The 20,478-nt window shown below is 38.9% G+C and overlaps 1 long non-coding RNA gene across 2 annotated transcripts; it reads left to right on the forward strand.

Moving 5' to 3' along the window:
• Positions 1-1,109: 1,109 nt before the first annotated feature.
• Positions 1,110-4,763, forward strand: LOC131238544 (uncharacterized). Of its 2 annotated transcripts, XR_009167910.1 has the most exons (4): positions 1,110-3,243; positions 4,018-4,127; positions 4,353-4,435; positions 4,669-4,751. It is a non-coding gene; the product is annotated as an uncharacterized LOC131238544 (long non-coding RNA). The 2 variants fall into 2 exon arrangements; XR_009167911.1 differs by lacking the exon at positions 4,353-4,435 and having other exon boundaries at positions 1,126-3,243; positions 4,669-4,763.
• Positions 4,764-20,478: the final 15,715 nt, after the last annotated feature.

Here is a 20,478-nt window from a genome sequence, read left to right on the forward strand (position 1 = left end):
AACTACTCGACCAAATGTCCATTTGGGGCTGTTCCAAATCACTCTTTATTTCTCTATATCGGTTATCTTGATGCTTGTTAAGATTGTTGGGATCACGATTGCTGCATCGAGAACAAAGGCGAAGGAAATGTATGTGACTCTTTTGTGTAAGAACTGTAAGAACCCTCGATGGCAAAATATTTTAACATGAGAGGTTCCTCACTTGATGAATGAAGTGGATTTCACACATATAAGATGGTGGCCCCAAAGAGCCTGTTATAAATGGTATGTGTAAAACAAGTGTTTCAGGTGATTATGGTCCTCTTGGTCCAATGCAAATGTCCCATTTGTAGTAGCTCATGCAATAAAAAAATAAAAAAATAAAAATTGGTACACATGTGACATCTAGTCTGTCCATCAGTTGTGCCAGCTCAATATCTTGGCATGGGAGCAAAACTTGACAATATGTCCCAAGATATCTTTTATTACTATATTGCTCAATTTGGGTTTTGTTTTTCCAGGATAATTATTATATGACAGACCGTTGAATATGCTTTACAAAATCCATCATGTAATAACCTTAAATGAGTTGGAGAAATGGTCGTTTTTCTAGTTACGATTTTGGTATTATTGCCTTTACTGTTGAACTAAAACGCACATGGAATTGATTCTCCTATCCAATAAGCAAGTTTTAAGGTTTGTTTTTGTGATTATGGTTTTGGTATTGTTGTCTTTGATGTTGAACTTGAGCTAAATTGTTGTTCTTCTTCCTTTTGTAGCTTATGGAATCCATATTAAGTTATGGAGGAATTCGAATAGACTTCCTTTCTCTATCCTATTGTTACCATTTTGCAGTAATATTTTATCAAGAAGTGAGCTCAAAGCTCCTTGGTTTTGAAAGATGATAATGGTTTTGAGTATCTTATTGTTGAGGTTTGCTTGAATGTATCCTGATGTACTGCAATATGATATGTCTAGACTTATATTTAATATAACATTTAATATTAATACTTATATTTAATTTAAGAATTGTACTAACAAAATGACATTAAGTTTGTAGACTCGAACACACTTTCTTGTTATCTCTCTGGTTATCAGTTAGTCTATTATAGAGGTGCGGTTCTTACATGATTATGATATGAAATCATCGCATCATGATTTGATTAAAACTTCTGTAAATGTCTTTGTCGGACATCCATGTCTGGAGGATATTATCTGATGCTGGGAGTGGGCCCCATGTTAGATCTTGACCAATCCTCACCCAATTTGGTAGTTGGTGGCTATTTGACAAATTCTGTGGTTTCCCAATTAGATGCTGAAACCTAATCTAGTCACCATAGAAATCAGAAAGCTTGGACAGGTTCCTGGGCCCTTTCTATCTGCAAGGCTGCTCACTTTTCATTATCTTCTATCATATCTAGCTTGGCTTTGGCCTGTTGTTACTTGGGCCTCTCTGGCCTATCTTATGTTTTTTTAACTCACTTGATAGGTAGTAAAGCGTCTATCTTACTTTCTTTTGTTTTTTGAAATACCAAAACTAAAGCATATTTTGATTGGATTCAAACTTGCATTACACAACTGGTTCCGTTACATACATTATACATGACATTACATCAGCTTTAAAACTACCTAAATAGTCAATTCAACATTTTACGCTGAAACCATGAATAATCATTGATTGATTTTATTTTATTTTATATAGGCCTCAACAATTTTGTAATATCCGAATGAATGGTTCCATACAAAAAACTATGGATGTATAAGCTTTTGTATAAAAAAAATCATAATAACAATAATAAATAAATAATTCAAATGCCCTATTAGGTTACTCTGGACTGACAACCAATATTCTTATTTTGACTTTATTCCACTGACTAACACAAACTTGTTAAATATTGTTGTATTTTCTTAATTTTTCTTTTTCTTTTTTCCTGAGCCACACTGTCTATGATCTATAGCAGTGATGTTAGTTTCTTTAGTTCATTTAGCTGAAATGTCCATTTTAGTTGTTTGCAGGGGATAGGTAGGATTTTGAAAGGCATCTTGTTGGCAAGTATTATGTTCCCTAACATTGAAAATTCTACCATTTTCAGCCCTCTTCAGATAGTTAAGTAGAGCATAACTTTCCTATTATTAGTTTGCCACCTAATTTACAAGAAAGAACTTGTTGAAGAGTGAACTAAGAAGCCACTTGGATGTAAAAGTTAGTGGCCTTCTTAGCTCATTTCAGAAATTTCAAGTGGGTTTTTATTTAATAAGTGCATGATGAACCATTGGTGGCTATTTGAGCTTGAGCAAAAAAACTGCTCTTTTGGTTTTATCTAGTTCATTGTAGTGGTTGAATAAGTTATACCCTCTTGAATGATTCCCTTCCATGATTGTGCTATGATTGCATCTCTATTTCTGTTAAGATATTTTGTTCACCTTTATAAGGGTTGTTTCTTTAAACTATTGATCGATATTTTCTCACATTTTTTTTTGAAAGGTGATCGATATTTTTTTCTTATTCTTTCCCCATGCTCTTTAACCCTTTGAAATTGTCTGAAATGGTTTGCCAAGCTGCACGATGTCATATGTGCAGGGACTGTTTTCCCAGAGCAAGTGGTCCTAAAGGTATGATCTTCAGCCTATGTTCTATTGAATTTGGATTGTTGTTGTCTCTCTTTTCTTATGGGTCTTTTTATCAAAGGATTAGATCTTGAGTCTGGGACATGGTGGGTTCATTAGGTCAATGCTAGATCACAAATCACAGGAACACTTAGGCATGGTTTCAAGCATGGCTCTTTTATTGGGCCTTTTTTTATTAGTCAATGCTAGACTGCTTACTTTTATTTTGATGATAACATAGTGAATCACTTGATGATGAAACAACAGGTTACGTACAAGCTGTAATCAGGTTTGATGGGGTTCTAGATATGATTTAGACTGCTTGCTTTTATTCTGACAACAACATAGTGAATCACATGATGCTGAAACAACAAGTTATGTACAGGCTGTAATCAGGTTTGATGGGGTTCCATAGGATCCAATTGTAATATTTCTATAGTGTGATAATTTTATTCGAATTTGAAATAGTGGTCTTTAAATTGTTGATACCTTGTACTATTCTTTAAATTGCAAAACAGTGAAATGATGATTTCTATTGACATGATGGCTGACCCATCGGAAGTTCCGGTCATTTGCTAACAAACATGCCAACCTTGTTTATATAGCTACAGATTTACTCTCATATGGCCAACTCCAACAATGCTCTCATGCGTTCAGGTTGACAGTTCATTAATTTAATTTAATTTATTTTATTTTTACTTTCATTAATTTGAATTGGGCTTATTGGTACATTTATTTTGGTATAAATAATTTTATATTGTTTGCATTAGTTCTATTATTTCAACTTGCATGTGGGACCTTCCAATTATGATATTTCCTTGCAATGAATGCCCTACCATTGTAATAAATGCTCCCAAATCCATGGATTTGTAGTTTGAATCCCAAATAGTGGACTTTGCAATTTGCTAAATCCAAATACATGAATTGACTAGTTCATGGATATACAAAATTTTAATTCTCATTTCCATGATCCCAAACAGGGCATTCTTGTATAAGCACCAACTATGTTGTGATTAATTAACTTCATCATAGGCCTTTACTATCATCATCCAGCACTGCCGTTGCCATAATTGCTTCTTGTAAAAAATGGAGTGTGCTTTAACCCTTTTTTTTCCTTGTATTGATTTAAGGCTAAACTCAAGGAATTTAATGGAGATGTTGATTCTACAGTTGTTAATTTAACTAGTTTTCCTAGCATCCACTTTTAGCCCCTCATTTATGGGTTACATGTTACTTTTTTTTCCTACCTGCCGTTACTTATTTTTCCTTGTGATTGTTGTTCTAAACATGTTTGAGAAATTCATAACCTGGACTTAAACGCACATGACAGTTGACTCATGATTCAGGTGAACTGCATTCTCAATGCTTCTTTCCATGAACCAACACTAGTCTCTAATCATTTCATCATGTGTCGCATTTTCCTTTCTATAGATTTGAAGAGATTTATTGAAGTTGCTCAAGATGATGAGGTACTCATGGTGATGTGGTGTTGCCAATCCAATAAAGTCACATTCATCTTGACTCCAGAGATCATTCATCAGGTGGGTGATTTTTCAAGTCATTGCTACTTTAATTGCCACTTCATTTGTTTTCTTAGAACGTAATCATATGGACACATCTTTGATTGTGCATGTTAAAGCCGAAAGAAATCTTCTTGTGGAGGTTAACAACAATTGCATTGTCAAGCTTTATTGTTCTTTCCAAGATTATGAATTCTCATCATGGAGTATCTACCTGGAGGTGATATGATGACTTTACTCATGTAGAAGGATACTTTGACAGAAGATGAGGCATGATTTTATGTTGGGCAAACAGTTATGGCCTTTGAATCTATCCACAAACTCCACAGGTTTGCATATATTATTAATTGATTGTGTTCATAGAATGTCAATATATTGAAAACATTTACTGTTTATCCTCGATTTGAAGGATTAAACCTTTCTTTGACATTTGATAGGGATATTAGGCTCGACAATTTGTTATTTGATAGATATGGTCACATGAAATTGTCTGATTTTGGACTATGCAAACAATTAGATTGTAGTAGTTTCCCTAACTTACAAGAAAATGATTTTGTGACAGGAAACAACTATAGTGGGGCTTTATAAAGTGATGGATGCCCGTCTGCACCAAAGTAAACCCAATATCTTTCTATTATCTTAAAGAATCATGCTTGTTTTTCCTTTAGACATTTTTTTTTGTTGGTTAAAAATAGAGTACCTGCTATAAGAACCATTTTGTTACATTCATTAATGATCAACATGAGGAAGTAGCTCTTACCTTCATTAAGCATATCTTGATTGTAGGTCAACCTACTTGAGTTTTAGAGAAATTCAAGTATTATCAGCTGTCTGAAGGCCATGACCAATCCTCACCCAAATTGGTAGCTGGTGACTAGATTAGGTTTCAGCATTTAACTGGGAAACCATAGAGATTAGCTTACTCAACATTGTAGATGTTTTTAGATAAATGAACTTAGTTGCAATCTTAAGATGAGCATACCTCTCTGCTTCTTATGTTTTTCTTTAGATTAATCTCTATTTTGATGGAATGCAATAAACTTTTGTTAATTTATTTCCCTTAACCCTAAATTTCATGTGTTTTCAGGGTTTGAAATTGTTCCTAAAATTTCGTCGTAAAATCTGACTATTGGCAACATTAAGAATGGTTTAAAACTGTTCTTAAAATTTTGTTCCTACCGTTGGCACTAGAAAGGTTTAAAACCATTCCTAAAATTCTGTTTCTAAAATTTGAAATGGTACCCAAAACGGTTCTGAACCATTCCTGTTTTTTGGCAACACCTCATTTAGGAACGGTTTTAAACTGTTCCTGAAGAATTTAGGAACGGTTTTAAACCGTTCCTAAATGATGATTTTGGTGTAGTGGTGTTTCATACCCAAGTGGGTCCATAAAAACATTCTATGTCTCTTGAGTGAAGGAGGATTAGTCGAAGGGCTGCCTATCCACCACAGGATTAGACACCACTTAAGGTCCTCTGAGTTAATAGAAGTGATGGGTTCGAATCAACCTGCAAATCAACCTCAACCTCCGGTTGAGAAAGTTGAGGATGATAATGAGGTGCATCATGCACCCCTGCCTCATACTTTACGAGATTATCTACAATAAGTGGGGGTGAGCATAACATCCTGGGTGATCTTTTTAGAGAATGCAGGACACAGATATCAAGCCAAGAGTGTTCTAACTCCTAAAGTTCCATAGACTTGAATATGAAAATCCATATCTACACATGAAAGAGTTTGAAGAGATAATAGCCACTTTATACTTTCCTAATGTGTATGAAGACATGATCAGGCTGAAACTCTTTCCCTTCTCCTTAAAAGAAAAGGCTAAGACGTGGTTGCATTCACTAAGTCCACGATCTATTGGCAGATAGAACGACATAACAAGGGAGTTCATATAGAAATTCTTCCCATACTATAAAATGAACACCATTAGAAAGTCGATCATGAACTTCGCCCAAAAGGAAGATGAAACATTCTTTCCATGTTTGGAGCGGTTCAAGGATCTTGTCAGTTCATGCCCATAACATGATTTTGAAATGTGGTGTATAACAAGTTTCTTTCATGATGGACTGACATCTTCCATGTGCCAATTCATCGAGACAATTTGCAATGGAGAATTCATGAATAAAGATGTCGATGATGTGTGGGATTACTTTGACAAACTCATTGAAACCACTCAATCATGGGACATCTCCCCAAGACCTAACACCACTTCTAAACTTACTCAATTAAAGGAGAAGAGCAAGATATATCTTTTGAAAGAAGAAGATGATTTAAAAGCTAAAGTGGCCAGTCTCATAAGGAAACTTAAAAGGATAAGGCTAAGGAAGTTGTTTGCGGTATTTGTGCTTGCAACGTTCATACAACTGAGAATTGTCCAAGAATAAACTGCCTTTTAAGAAATACTGAATGAGCAATCGAATGCTGTAAACAACTACCAAAGACCTTTCAAAGGACCCACTTCAAACACATACAATTCAATTTGGAGAAATCATCCAAACTTCAGTTGGAGGAATGGACAAACTGCTACTCCTTAAGAAATCCCTAACCAGTTTCTAAATCAAGGGAAACTTTAAGAGGATCCGGTCCTAAAACATATTTAAGACCACGAGCTATACAATCAGAGGATAGAACAAACATTCCAAGATATCAAAACCACATTGGGAATGCTTGCAACATCCATGCAAAGTATGGAATTACACTTAGCGAGTAGGGATAAAGGGATGCTTCCAGCCCAACTTCTCCCCAATCCTAAACCGCAATATGAAATAAGTGATTCAAGATCTTTAATTGAGATGGAGCAACCGAAGTCTATCACCACTCATAGGAGTGGAAAAACAATTGACAAAACTATTCTGGTAAGGGGAAAAGCCTAAGGAACCAGAGGTAGATGAGAATGATAGACCTAGCACTGCTCCATATGGGTTAAAACCGGAACCACAGAGTAAGCCAATTGCACCATTTTCCTAACGGTTAAATGCACCAAAACCTTTATCTAACTCTCAGGATATTCTAGAGGTGTTGAAACAAGTAAAGGTCAACATCCCTCTTTTGGATATTTTGAAATAAATTCCTTCATATGCCAAATTTTTGAAAGATTTATACACTACCAAAAAGAGACAGAGTATTCAAAAGAAAATATTTCTGATAGAAACAGTGAGTGCCATCCTCAAGTAAGAGATGCCACAAAAATACAAGGATCTTAGTAGCCCAACCATCACTTGTGTAATTAGGAACTATCGGATTGAGCACGTACTTCTTGAGTTGGAGGCGAGCGTAAATCTGATTCCTTACTCGGTTTACGAATAACTTGGCCTAATAACTTAGCATAAGTGAATTAAAACCCACCCGAACCACATTATAACTTGCTAATTGATCAGTTCATGTACCGAGAGGGACAATTAAGGATGTGTTGGTCCAGGTTGACAAATTCTACTATCCAGTAGATTTTATCGTCCCGGATACTCAACCCATCATGGATATGAACACTCAAATCCCTGTCATCCTTGGCCACCCATTCCTTGTTGAATCAAATGTAATCATTAATTATGAGGTTATCTTTCAAAAATATGACATTGGAGCTCAATATCTTTTTCAATATGAGCAAACTGGCAGAGGTTGATGACGATGCCCATGACATTAACACGGTTAACTCTTTCATGGAAGATAGCTCTTTTGACTCTATACTTTGACCCTCTAAAGACATACTTGGCCCACTCCTCTGATTTGGATGATGACATGATTAAGGAGATGGATGTCATGCTTGATACTATGCCGATACTTGAAGTTAACTAGTGGAGGCCATAATTTGAGAAATTGCCCCAAACCAACGTAGTGCCTCTACCATCTAGCCTCAAATCATCGATGCTTGACTTTAAATCTTTGCCCTCTGATCTCGAATATGTATATTTAGGTCAAGATAAGACATACCCGGTGGTAATTTCTTCCCACCTTGAGTAAGAACATGAGAGTATGCTGATTTCTACTCTCATTGAGCATAAAGGAGCCCTTGGATGGTAGATTGCGGACCTCAAGGGAATCGACCCTTTGACTTGTATTCACTACATTCATCTTGAGGATAATGCAAAAACTTCCTGGCAACCACAATGTAGATTAAATCCAAACATGAAGGAAGTGACTAAGTCTGAGGTACTTAAGTTATTGGATGTGGGTATTATATACCCCATATCCGATTACCAATGGGTAGTCCAACTCAGCTGGTTCCTAAGAAGTCCTGAATCACCATCATAGCCAATGCCAACAATGAACTCGTGCCAACTAGAGTTACTACTAGTTGGACAATGTGCATTGACTACAAAAAATTGAATACCATCATAAGGAAGGACTACTTTCCTTTGTACTTCATTGATCAAATATTGGAAAGGCTAGCCAATCACTCTTACTATTGCCTACTTCATTGATCAAATCTTTGTACTTCATTGATCAAATCTTGGAAAGGCTATAATCAGATAGAGATAGCCCTTGAAGATCATAAAAAGACAATGTTTTCATGTCCTTATGGTACCTTTACTTATAGAAGGATGCCATTTGGTTTGTGTAATGCCCTTGTCACTTTTCAGTGATACATGTTGAGTATTTTTTCTAACATGCTAGGGCAATATTTAGAGGTCTTCATGGATAACTTCTATGTCTTTGGTCCATCCTTCAGTGAATGTTTGAGAAATCTGAAAAATGTGCTGAAGCGATGTGAGGAAAATAATTTGGTACTTACAATGGAAGGTAGAACGAAGAAGAAACCTACTAGAGCATCTTCTTCTAGTTCCACACCTGTGCGTACTCTTCGACTATCCCAAGAGGACCCTGAATATGTGCGGGATATTCGTCTCCACAACATCATTGTTGAGCATACCATAATTGCCAATCACCTTGCACCATTTCACATTATTCCACTCCTTGTAGCTGTAAGATGGGACAACATTTTGAATTGGGGCGGACTGGCATACCACTCCAATGCGTAAGGAATGTATGCTTGTATAAGTGATGTTTCTATTGACGATTTGACCTTCACTATAATGTTTAGAAGGTTCATATAAAGTAAATCATCACTTAATTTCTGGTTTATTAGATGTCCAAGTGAATGATGAAGGGATTCCTATTCCAACATTGGCTGAACAAATGAATGAGTCAAAAAAATGCTCTTTAATTAGAAATTTGTGCAACATGGACTCAAAATGGAGTTCCCGGAATGCACTCTGGGCCAACCAAATGTTGCCTAGATACAGAGTGTTTCATCGTATCTTTATTTCCAACCTAGATCTAGAAACAAGGCAGAACTGACTTCTTTTATGCTTTGTATCCTTCATTCAGTTGTGTCTGGTATTCATGTGTGCCTTCCTTCTTTAATATGTTATAACATTATCTAATTTCAACTTCACCCTGGTTATAGCGTTATTACATTTGCTTATTTGATGACCGCACTTGCCTTGCACTGTTGTGTGGTCATGTCACCTGGAGAAGCTCCTACTTCACATCTTCCATTCAATAATTCAAATATCAACAAGATGAATTTGAAGTTAGCTCCTTGTCAAAGAGATGGGGAGGCTGAGGAAGTTAGGGAAGAAGTTGGAGAGGATGCGCTGCCAACTGACGTCAACATGGATGACATCTTTGATGAATTGGAATCAAATGACATAGAAGTTGATCCTGATTTTTAGTCTTCTGGTTTTGATGTGCGCCTTCGAGCCTTAGAAGAGAAGGTGGATGGATTGAAGATATCCCAAGAGAGTCAAATAAAATATATGCGTAAGTATTTTAAACGCATTTCTAAGGGACTACATCAGATTGATCTGTCCATCCCACCTCCTTCTTCCTCTGGCTTTGATTAGTATGCTTTTCTTGATATTTTGATTTTGGACTTGTATTAAGGATTAATTCTCACTTTCTCTCGTTGACTATTTGATACCTGGACATGTATAACTATTAGATGTTGATGCTTTCATGCTTTATGGCTTAATCTTCTACCTCTTTCTATATATCCTATCATGCTTATGCTTTATTCTATATGTTTTCCTTTGTCATATAATGACAAAGAGGGAGAGAATTTGTAAAATGTAGATAATGTTTTGTGCATGTGGATGTGTTTGGTTTGGTGCATGTGAATGATGTAGAGGGATGCGTGTGTGTGTATATATATATATATATGTATATATATATATATGTGTGTGTGTGTGTGTGTGTGTGTGTATATATATATATATATATATATATATATATATATATATATATATATATATATATATATTGGAAATGTATTTGTTAATACAGGTCTCTACAAGTCATCAAGCTCATATTAAGAGGGAGTAGATTGAGGGGGAGTTTTGAAGTCTATTTGAAAGATTGATTTGGTTGTGAATCTGTATATTGAATAAGTTGATTCTCTAAATTAGTTTTGTCACAAATTTGACAAAGAGGGAGATTGTAACTACTATGTTTTAGATCTAGCACCCTGTGTTGTCAAATTTTGTAGTGACAAACCACTTGAGAGTGATTGACTTGTTTGATAGATGGAAAGTTCACCTTCAAGTTCAATAGGTGGAAAGTTCACCTTCATTCGAAGATGAGTTTCAAGTCATCTACATTAACATTAAAGTACTACTACTACTTCAAATCAAAGTACATGTTCAACTGCAAATATAAAATCAAGTTTATACACAAGACCGAGTGCAAGTGTGACTTCAAATACTAATTCAAGTCCAAGTGCATTACATGGTCAAGTACATAAGCTCAAGTTCAAGCTTACAAGCTCAAGATCAAGTACACAAGTTTCAAGCATCAAAGTGTACAAGATAAAGCTTCAAAATACCTCAAGTATACTATCTACCGAATCGACCGAATTGACAAGTTCAATGCTCACATTTAAGGTATACATGACCCTAGAAAGACCTTGGCTTAGGTTATTAATGTTACATATTTAAATTAGGTCAATGTACTTATTTTAGGCTTTGCTTCGACTAGTCCTAGTCATAGTTCGACTAGTCCAGGCACTGGCTCGACCAATTCAGAAATTTACTCAAATTTTTGAAAAACTCTGGTGGTTCTTCGACCAGTCGAGCACCTTGCTCGACCGATCGTGGAGACTGTGTAAGACCCGTATCCTAGTCCGTACCGTTCCGTATACTTCCACAATCCTTCCGGTCGAATTTTGGCAACCTTCACACCATATCCGACGATTGCGCGCGATCCTAAACTAGGTCCCGTATACCAAAGTCGGCTTGAACCGAAACTTGTATCATAGCGACCGCGCCGTTGCCGTAGTTCTAACGCCGTGACTTGTACACCGAACCGATATCTAGGCCAGGAGATGTGGGCCTGCGTTCATTCCAAAGAAAACACCCAGTGTTGCGGATTTTGAGGGAATCTCTACGAAATGTCTCATCAATCAATCAATCACTCATGTCAAGTACAAGTCAAGTCACACCTTACCCAAGTACAACAACCCATCCCTCTTTCTCCACAAAGTCAACTCTCTCTCTCTCTTCACCCATTCCTCTTTTCCCAAAATTTCAACCTGACCCATACCTCTCCTTACATCACCCATCACCCATCACACCTCACCCATCCATATCACTCCCATCACTTCTCTCTCTCTCTCATTTCTTAAATCTCCCAAACAACAAAAATTTCACACGTCCAACCCCTCTCTCCCAAACCATAAGTGTGGTCCACCTTCTCATCTTCCATCTACACCCTCTCATCTCTCATCCACACTATCAATCTCCCATCAACCTCCATCAAAAGGCAAGCTAAGGAGCTTAGGAGCCTAAGGGAGCAACGAGAAGGCCTAAAGCTGGGTGATCTACCGTTGTTTTCAATTTTAAGGGCCACTTGTTGTGAGACCCACTTGATGTATGTGTTGTATCAATGGAGGGCCCATAGTGGCGGGGTCCCTCCTCTCTATCACCGTCTCTCTCTCTCTCTCTCTCTCTCTCTCTCTCTCTCTTTCCCCTCCCTAGAATGAAGTGGGCCCCACCAAATCATGTTAAATCCACTCCATTCATCAATGGTGTGGCGCACCACATTTTAGGTGAAATCTATCGTCCATTTTGGGATGGTGGAAAGTTCCCCATGTTATATAATATATTATATATATATATATATATATATATATTTATACATGGTGGTGGGCCATGTACATGTGGGACCACCATGGTGCATGTGTTATAGTAACATTGTCCAGCGTCCCTGGACGCTGGACGTGCAGCCGTGGACGGGAATGGCTAATGTGGGGTATGTGCATGTGTACTTGCAAGTTAAAAAAAAGATATATATATATATATATATATATATGTATATATATATATATATATATAATAAAGAGAGGAAGGAAATGGTGGGCCACTCTAACATGGCCCCACATTGATGTATATATTTAATCCAAGCCATCCATTCCATTCTTCAGCTCATTTTAGGCATTGAGCCGAAAAATGAGGCTAATCTCATTTTCTGGCGGACCATACCATAAGAAATAGTGGTGCTTACCATTGAAAATCACCTGGATCTTTTTACTCGCTAGAAACAGGCCGCATATTAGACTCATTTGGTCGGTCTTAAGCTGTACGATTCAATGGTTAGAGCAGATTTATCGGATGTGGGCCCCACATGGGAAAAACCGTGAAATTTTTGATTTAAAAAAAAAATAATTTAAGGCAGCAGCATCTGCTACTGCCGCTGTCAGAGTGGTGGGCCGATGAATGGCTGGGCCTCACGGCTCCAGCCCTGGGCCCCACTATGATGCGTTTCGAACATCAATGCCGTGCATTGGGTGGACCCTTAGGGCAGTAGCCTCCCTACCACAAATCAGCCGTATACGGAACTCAGGTGGGCCACACCATCTAAAATCATGTGAAGACATGCCCAAAACATATAAAATCATTTGGTGGGGCCTACCTGAGTTTTGGATGTTGCTGAAACTTGGTCTGGACCGTCAGCCAGGTGGGACTCACATGATGGGTGGGCTGGATTTGTGAACCACATCATGGTGGGCCCTAGTTCACGTGACCTCATGAATAGATTGGATGACAATAAACATTACCGTGGGCCCATGGTCCACGTGACCCGTGAACAATTTGGATGGCAAACAAATATCACTGTGGGCCTTACCCCCCTGGTCCACGTGACCCATGAACAACTTGGATGGAAAATAAACATCACTGTAGGTCCTACCCTCCTCTGGTCCACGTGACCTTATGAATAGATTGAATGATAAATAAATATTACAATGGGCCCTACCCTGGACCACGTGACCTTATGAACAGTTGGTTGGAAAATAAACATTATGTTGGGCCCTAGATTGCTTGGAAAATAAACATTACTGTGGGCCCCAGGTCTGACTGACCTTATCAATGGGTTGGATGGGAAATAAACATTATGGTAGGCCCCACATAGGACCCACTTATGTATGTATTGAAAACCACACCCTCCATTAGAGTGGGCTCCATCATGATGCATGTGTTTCATCCAACTGTCCAACCATTTTGGAGATAATTTATGGCCCATTGTTGAGGACCACCTTGATTTGTATAAGGCCCATATTATGAGGCCCATTATGAAGTATTTAAGACTCGTGTGATTAGGCCCGGCTTGATGTATTTGTGGCCTGCTCACTGAGGCCCACTTGAGATATATGAACCTATGGTTTAAGGCCCATTTGATGTATTTGGGCCCTTGGGTTGAGGCCCAACAAGATCTATATAAGGCCCATTACAACGTGATTCTACCATGGTTTATGTGTTGACTGTTGTAGTGGGCTATGCCTTGGGAACAATGTTGGTTTGACGTCCACATTGAATGGATAATGTTGGTTAAATGTCCGCATTATAACTCTCCCTAAGGCCCACTGATAGGCCCATACTTGTAGTAAGTAGGCTGTCTAGGCCCATCTCCGTTATACACAGAGCCCATCTCTTTATACATGTTTAGTATAGATCCATGATTCATGATTATTCGCATCATATGTATGCCTGATGTGAGGAGTGACCGATCATAGCATATGCCTTCGGACGGACTGTTTATGGGCTCCCTGATAGGCGGAGTTGCCCCATATAAGTGCATGGTACACGCAGGACTATTGCATGACTGATAGTGTGACTCATGCACTTGCATTTGTGTGATTGTAGTTACTGTATGCCTTAGGGACATCAGGGCTATATCCACCACAGACACATCGTGAATGGCAGGATTGGATATCGAAAATATTTGGTTCTAGCATACGGGCGCCATAGATGTCCTTGGGTGAAAATCCCTAAACCTGATGGTACCAGAGGATGACTCCAACGTCGAGACCGAGTGGATACACGAGCACGCGAGGGCCGTATACCAGTAGGCCACGTCTCCCACTGTGTCGTGGTCGGTTGGAAAGGGGTGTGACCTTACCCACCTGAGTGAGGGGGCAATTTCTAGGTTGAGTTTGACCAGCTTGAGGAATCGGTCCGCTATCGACGAGTCGGGCCCGATATTGGCAGGCGGATAGTGAGGTCTCTTCCACCCTCCTAGTTGTGCGTCTGGATAGGGGCAGCAAGCTGGCGTAGAGTGTACTTGATCCTGGTGATTATTCATACTGAGAACCACACTGATTTGATGCTCTAGTGAGGAGCTGCATTGATATGTGGATGAGGATTGACATGCTTGACTTGCATTCTGCATCGCATGGCCTTGGTATGGCTGATTGCATACATGTGTTCATCTGCATGATCCCATATTTTTTCTGACCTTGCATCCTGAGAACGCTCATATTACGCACACACTTACACCACCCTCTAAGCTTTCTATAAGCTTATGCACGATTGATGCGTGCAGGTGATCCCAGGATGCAGCCGTATCCTCGTCAGAGTTGGAGTGTGCAGTCGAGCTTTTGAAGTTCCTGTTATTATCATCACCTTGTATTTTCCTTTTACACGCATTGTACTCAAAAGTTTTTTATCATAGTGGATTTTGTGGTGGTGTTCTTGTGGTTACTGTTTATGGGTTATGCTTTTGGTTATGCTCATTACAGTTAAACTGATGATTTGAAATCCTCCTTGTAGCATCTCAGGATCGGAACCTGGTGTATGGGTGCAGGGAGTCGAGAATGGGGTACTACGGAGGTTGTTAGCGCCAGATTCGGCGATCGGGAATTTTGTGAGCCCGATTTTCAAGTTTGGGGCGTGACAGACTAGCTCGACCAGTCGAGTAGGGCTTGACTCAAATTCCAGCAAGGAGATTTTTACATACTCAACTAGTCAAGTGCCATGCTCGGCCAGTCGAGTGACGAGTTTCTCCAATCGCGCCAGGAATTTTGAAAATTGGTTACTGCAAGGACCAGTCGAGGCAGACCTTAGACCAGTCGAAGGAACCGAATTGTAGCTTATAAATAGAGGACTTTTCTTAGATTTTTTCTTTCATTTGAAGCCAATTCAAGCCAACTCTCTGAGAACTAAGTCCCTGCTATTGTGAAGCAGTATTTAAGATTCTTTTTATATAGCATTTTGGTTTTGAATTTCTTAATCTCTTGTTATTCAATCTTATTTGATAAAAAGGGAATTATGCTTTAACCCTTTTTGAGATCCAAGAAACTGAATCCAAGTAGCCAAAGGTTGGATTTGATTTAAAATTCATCTAGACCTGGAACCCTTTCATTTATGAGATAGAACTTTGAACATCTATATTTACAAAGAAGGGGTTCTACCGGCAACATTGAAGAAGAATCTTCAGATAAGTATTTTTACAATTTTCTATATTTGGTTTGAGAGATTCAACTAGAAAAATCTCCTTTTCGGTTTTGACTGAGATCAGCCAGGAAAATCTCAGTGTGGGGTTGTTTTTTATTGGGTAAGCCCAATTTAAAAACACATCTGTAAAGGTTTTAAAGTGAACCTTAGAAAACCTTCTTTCATAGTGAAAGCCAATACCACGTGGGTTTTGGATATTAGGAGTGGAGTAGGTGTGGCAGTTTGTGAACAGTTGGTGTACACATCGAACCACTATAATTCTTGGAGTTGTGGTGGATGTTGTACTTGATATTTGTGTGTGAATGCTTGTATCTCTTTTATGTACTTGTGGTGAATGTTGTAATAGCTAGATTTGTTTCTTTTGCCTCTGTATCAGTTTGAGTATTTCATACTTACTGAAGTTTTAGAAATTAGGTTGTCCTACCATAAACCTTGGTTTTTGGTGTAAGGTTGTCCGTAGAACAACATTTGTATCAACATCTCAAGACTAGTGCATTTGAGGTTGCTATTTATTTCAGCTATTTGCATTTATTTTCCGCATTTTATTTTTATTTGGCATAGTCCTATTCACCCCCCCTCTAGGATTGAGAGCTCATCCTTTTCAATAACTACCCCTCACTATATGATTGTTGAGAACTTAGAATGATTGATCCCCGAGTTCGAATAGTTTTGAAACTTTCTGATATAGCTCCCGATCGTGTGTGCATTCGAGAGTGCTTAAGCCTAATAGGCCCCTTGTCCCTTTTTATAGGACATGGCGCCTAAGAGAGTGAGTCAAGCTGCCCTCGCGTCCGAGACCAGTGTGGCCCCGACCATATTAGTGAGCGCGGATCAACTTTAATAGATGTTACAGGTGATGATCGTGATTCTTCAAGGGCAGGACAGGCGAGCCCCCGAAACCCCATTGCAGGTAGAGCAGGAGTGCGATGTGCCCTATTGCGAGATTTTCTCTAGCTCGATCCCTCGCGATTCCAGGGAGAGCCAGATCCAACTGTAGCAGAGAGATGGCGCTCCTAGGTGGAGAAGATTTTTGAGACGATGCTATGTACGACTCAGTAGCGGGTCCCTTTGGTAGTGTATCTACTTGAGGGTGAGGCCAAGCATTGGTGGGCCTCAGTCGCCCATACTGACGAGCCTGATTTTGTATGAACTTAGGAGGATTTTGTAGACTGGTTCAATCGAAAGTTTTTTTTTTAGAGCACGTCCGTCAGTAGCGCGCACTTGAGTTCAAGACTCTTGTGCAGGGGGACATGTCGGTGTCTTAGTATGAGGCCCAATTTTTCATGTTATCGAGATTCATACCATACCTGGTAACTGATGAGGGGTGGAAGGCCCGCCATTTCGAGTGCGACTTGCACCGTGGCCTTCGGAGCCGTGTCGTTGGACACATACTCCCAACATTTGAGTAGGTCGTATAGTGGGCCTTGATATATGAGGTGAAATGGAGCAATTCCCATTAGTTCCATGGCCAGAGAGGAGACCGAAAGAGGATGACCTCCTCCAGTAGCTCCCAACAGTAGCAGTTTCGACGACTGTAGAGGCACAGGAACCATCCATCCTTTCGAGCATTAACAGCACCTTCAGCACCACTGAGACTGTTCTCAGGTGTTTTCTTTGGATGCGATGGGATGAGGCATCGTAGGCACGAGTGTCCCCTTCCTCAATAGTAGCCTTCATAGCAGCAACAACGATGACAATACCTACCGCCGAGACCCCAGCTGCAGCCGCAGCAACAACGACCACAAAGGGGAGATACACCTCCCCAGCAAGACCCTTAGTCGACAGGAGGAGTCATCGACGATTCGCATGACCAAGCCTTAGGACCTTCTTGTTAGATTAGTCATTGATGAGATTGTGAGACTGCAAGACATCCTAGTTTCGATCATTTCTGATCCAGAATCCGAGGTTCAGTAGGGGTTATCATAGTATAGATAAGGCATCTTGGGAGCGAGAGGCTGAGATTCGTGAGTGTTATCCTCTTCTCTTCAATGTTTTGTTGTATATTGTATTATATTTTTGATATATATATACATGATGCCATGTTTCCTCATCCTTTTGAGTTCTACATGATAGTGTAAATTTCGAGGATGAAATTTTTATTAGGAGGGGAGAGTTGTTAGGCTTGTGTCCTACTATCTCATTTTGACGACCCACGAAATATAAATAGCATTTGCGAGCGACCTTGAGTCACATCCTGTAAACCCGAGTGGGCTCAACCTGAGACCTATGCCATTACAACTACGCCATCGCCGCGATTCCAACGCCGCGTCTCGTGCACCAATGCGATGCTTAGATTGAGAGTTATGGCCTGCGCATTATCTCAGCCGTGGACCACACGTTGCGAGGCCATGACATTCTAGATAAAGTGCATTCCCTAGGAATCATCATTAGGATGATGTCATCCTAGGCTACTAACCTGACATCACCCTGCTCTAACCCCTAGCATGCTAGTAATTATGGCAAGCATGCTTAGCTTCTCTTACATGGTAATCATTATCTTACTGTTGAGGGTCAAATATTACATATTGGACCCCATCTATTACTTGGTTTTATTAATATGATCATGCTTAATGTTCTATTTTAATCATGTTTGTGTTATAAGGTAAATTTAAGAGCTTAAATTGAGCAAGATACTAAAAGCATGGATTTAATGCTCAAGAATCATCAAAGCCAAGAATGGATTTGATGAAACCAAGAATGAAGAATTCACATACTGAAGATTCAAGAAAATTAAGTCAAGAATGAAGAAAATCGGAGTTTTGAAGTGACATTCGGCCATCTACGACTAGTCCTGTCTCTGGCTCGACCAGTCCTGCGTTCGCTTGACTAGTCCTGGCCTCTGCTCGACCGGTTGAAGGTGTCTTGACTCAAACTCTAGCTTGTAAAACTTCTAAATCTTCGTGTTGCTTGACCATTCGAAGTAGGTCCACGACCGGTCGAGGGTTACGCAAAACTTGCGTGGACTACGTAACTTTGAGACGATTTTTAGAAATTTTCACTCGGTGTAAAGGTTTAAGACCTAAAATTGTAAATAGGGGTCCCTAGGGCACTCCTAGGCATCATTTAGGGTTTGGAGAGTGAAGAAAACGTGTGGAGAAGCCATCGCCAAGAGTTTTTCTTCCTTTCTTTAGTTGTTTTTATGCTTTTCTTAAGAGATTCTAGTTCAATCATGTCTATGGTTGGTTAAACCTCTTAGCTAGGGCTAAGAAGTGAAGCTTGTAGCGTGATGGGATGTTTCCATTGCTTTGATTCATGTTTATATTGAACTCTCTTTGATTCTAGTTTGATTATAAGGAATACTTTCAGTTTTTAATGGTTTGTTGTGACTCAAATTACAATGGATTTGCGATAGCTTTGAGTATGTTCTTTTCATGTATTGGGATTGTTAATTTAGGAAATCATGTTGTTCACCCTCGTCCCTTGGGCATGGTCGGATGATGAAATCCTCCCCAACTTTCACAAATCTCTCAGATTGGTTTTGTGATTGGTAAATCTTGTTGTTTGCCTTGTCTCCTGGGTATAGTTTTGTGATGGATTCACTTCCAGTTATCACACCTCTTCTCCATTGAGAACTAGGTCAAAGGAAGTTCAAATTTGATTTTACTAAGATATCTTCCAATTGGATAGGATGGGACTCCGATTCTAATCATGTGACTTGAATCAAGCATAAATTTCCCTGATCTCTACCCTGATCTCTACAAGTGGATCCTTGGAAAACCTAGTTTCCCATCTTTGAATTTCTTAAGTTTCTCATTAAATTTCTCACAATTACTCTCAAATATTCCAGATTTAGGTTTTTATCTTTTTCTAGTTCTTCTTCTAGTTGTTTTCAAAATATTCACAAGATTAGTCCCTGTGGATTCGAACTTGGTCTCACTAAGATTATTACTACATCGTGACCCTACACTTGGGGTTGTGAACAAGTTTTTGGTGCCGTTGCCAGGGATTAACGGTTGCATTTTTCTGGGATTAATTAGTTTTAGAATTAGTTTAAGATTAGGTTTTTTCTAGTTTCTATTTTTACGATTAGGGTTTTCTAAATTATTTTAGAAACTTACTCTCTAATTCTAGGTTTAGAACTTTCCTAATCAGTTTTTAGAAACTTTCTATTTTTTTTTTAGAAACTTTCCTTTTTCATTTTTAGAAGCTAATTTACTTTCTATTTTGATTTTTAGGAACTTTCTAATTTTAGAATTTCTGTTTTTAGAAATTGACTTGTTTTGTTTTGTTTTGCAGGATTTTAATTAGGAACGTTAATTTGGTAACTTCTTTCCAACTCCCTCTCTCTTTCTATTTCTAGACTTCTATTTCCTCTCTCTCTTTTAGGTTTAGGTTAAAATCTGAAATTGAGGATTGAGAGTGTTTCATGCCTAAGTGGGTCGGTGACAACAGTCAATGTCTTTTAAGTGAAGGAGGATTGGTTGAGGGGTTATCTATCCATCACAGAATTAGACACCACTCGAGATCCTCAGAGTTAATTGAAGTAATGGCTGCAAATCAACCGGTCAATCAACTAGGAAGACAACCTCAACCTTGGGTTGAGGAAGTCAAGGATGAGAATGAGGTGCATTTTAATGACCCTGAAAATTTTGTGCTATTCTTTCCTTAGTAGCTTTTGGGGTAATTAGCGCTATACTCGATTG

The sequence above is a fragment of the Magnolia sinica genome, chromosome 3 (assembly GCF_029962835.1).
Source record: "Magnolia sinica isolate HGM2019 chromosome 3, MsV1, whole genome shotgun sequence".
In the NCBI taxonomy this organism is placed as follows: domain Eukaryota; kingdom Viridiplantae; phylum Streptophyta; class Magnoliopsida; order Magnoliales; family Magnoliaceae; genus Magnolia; species Magnolia sinica.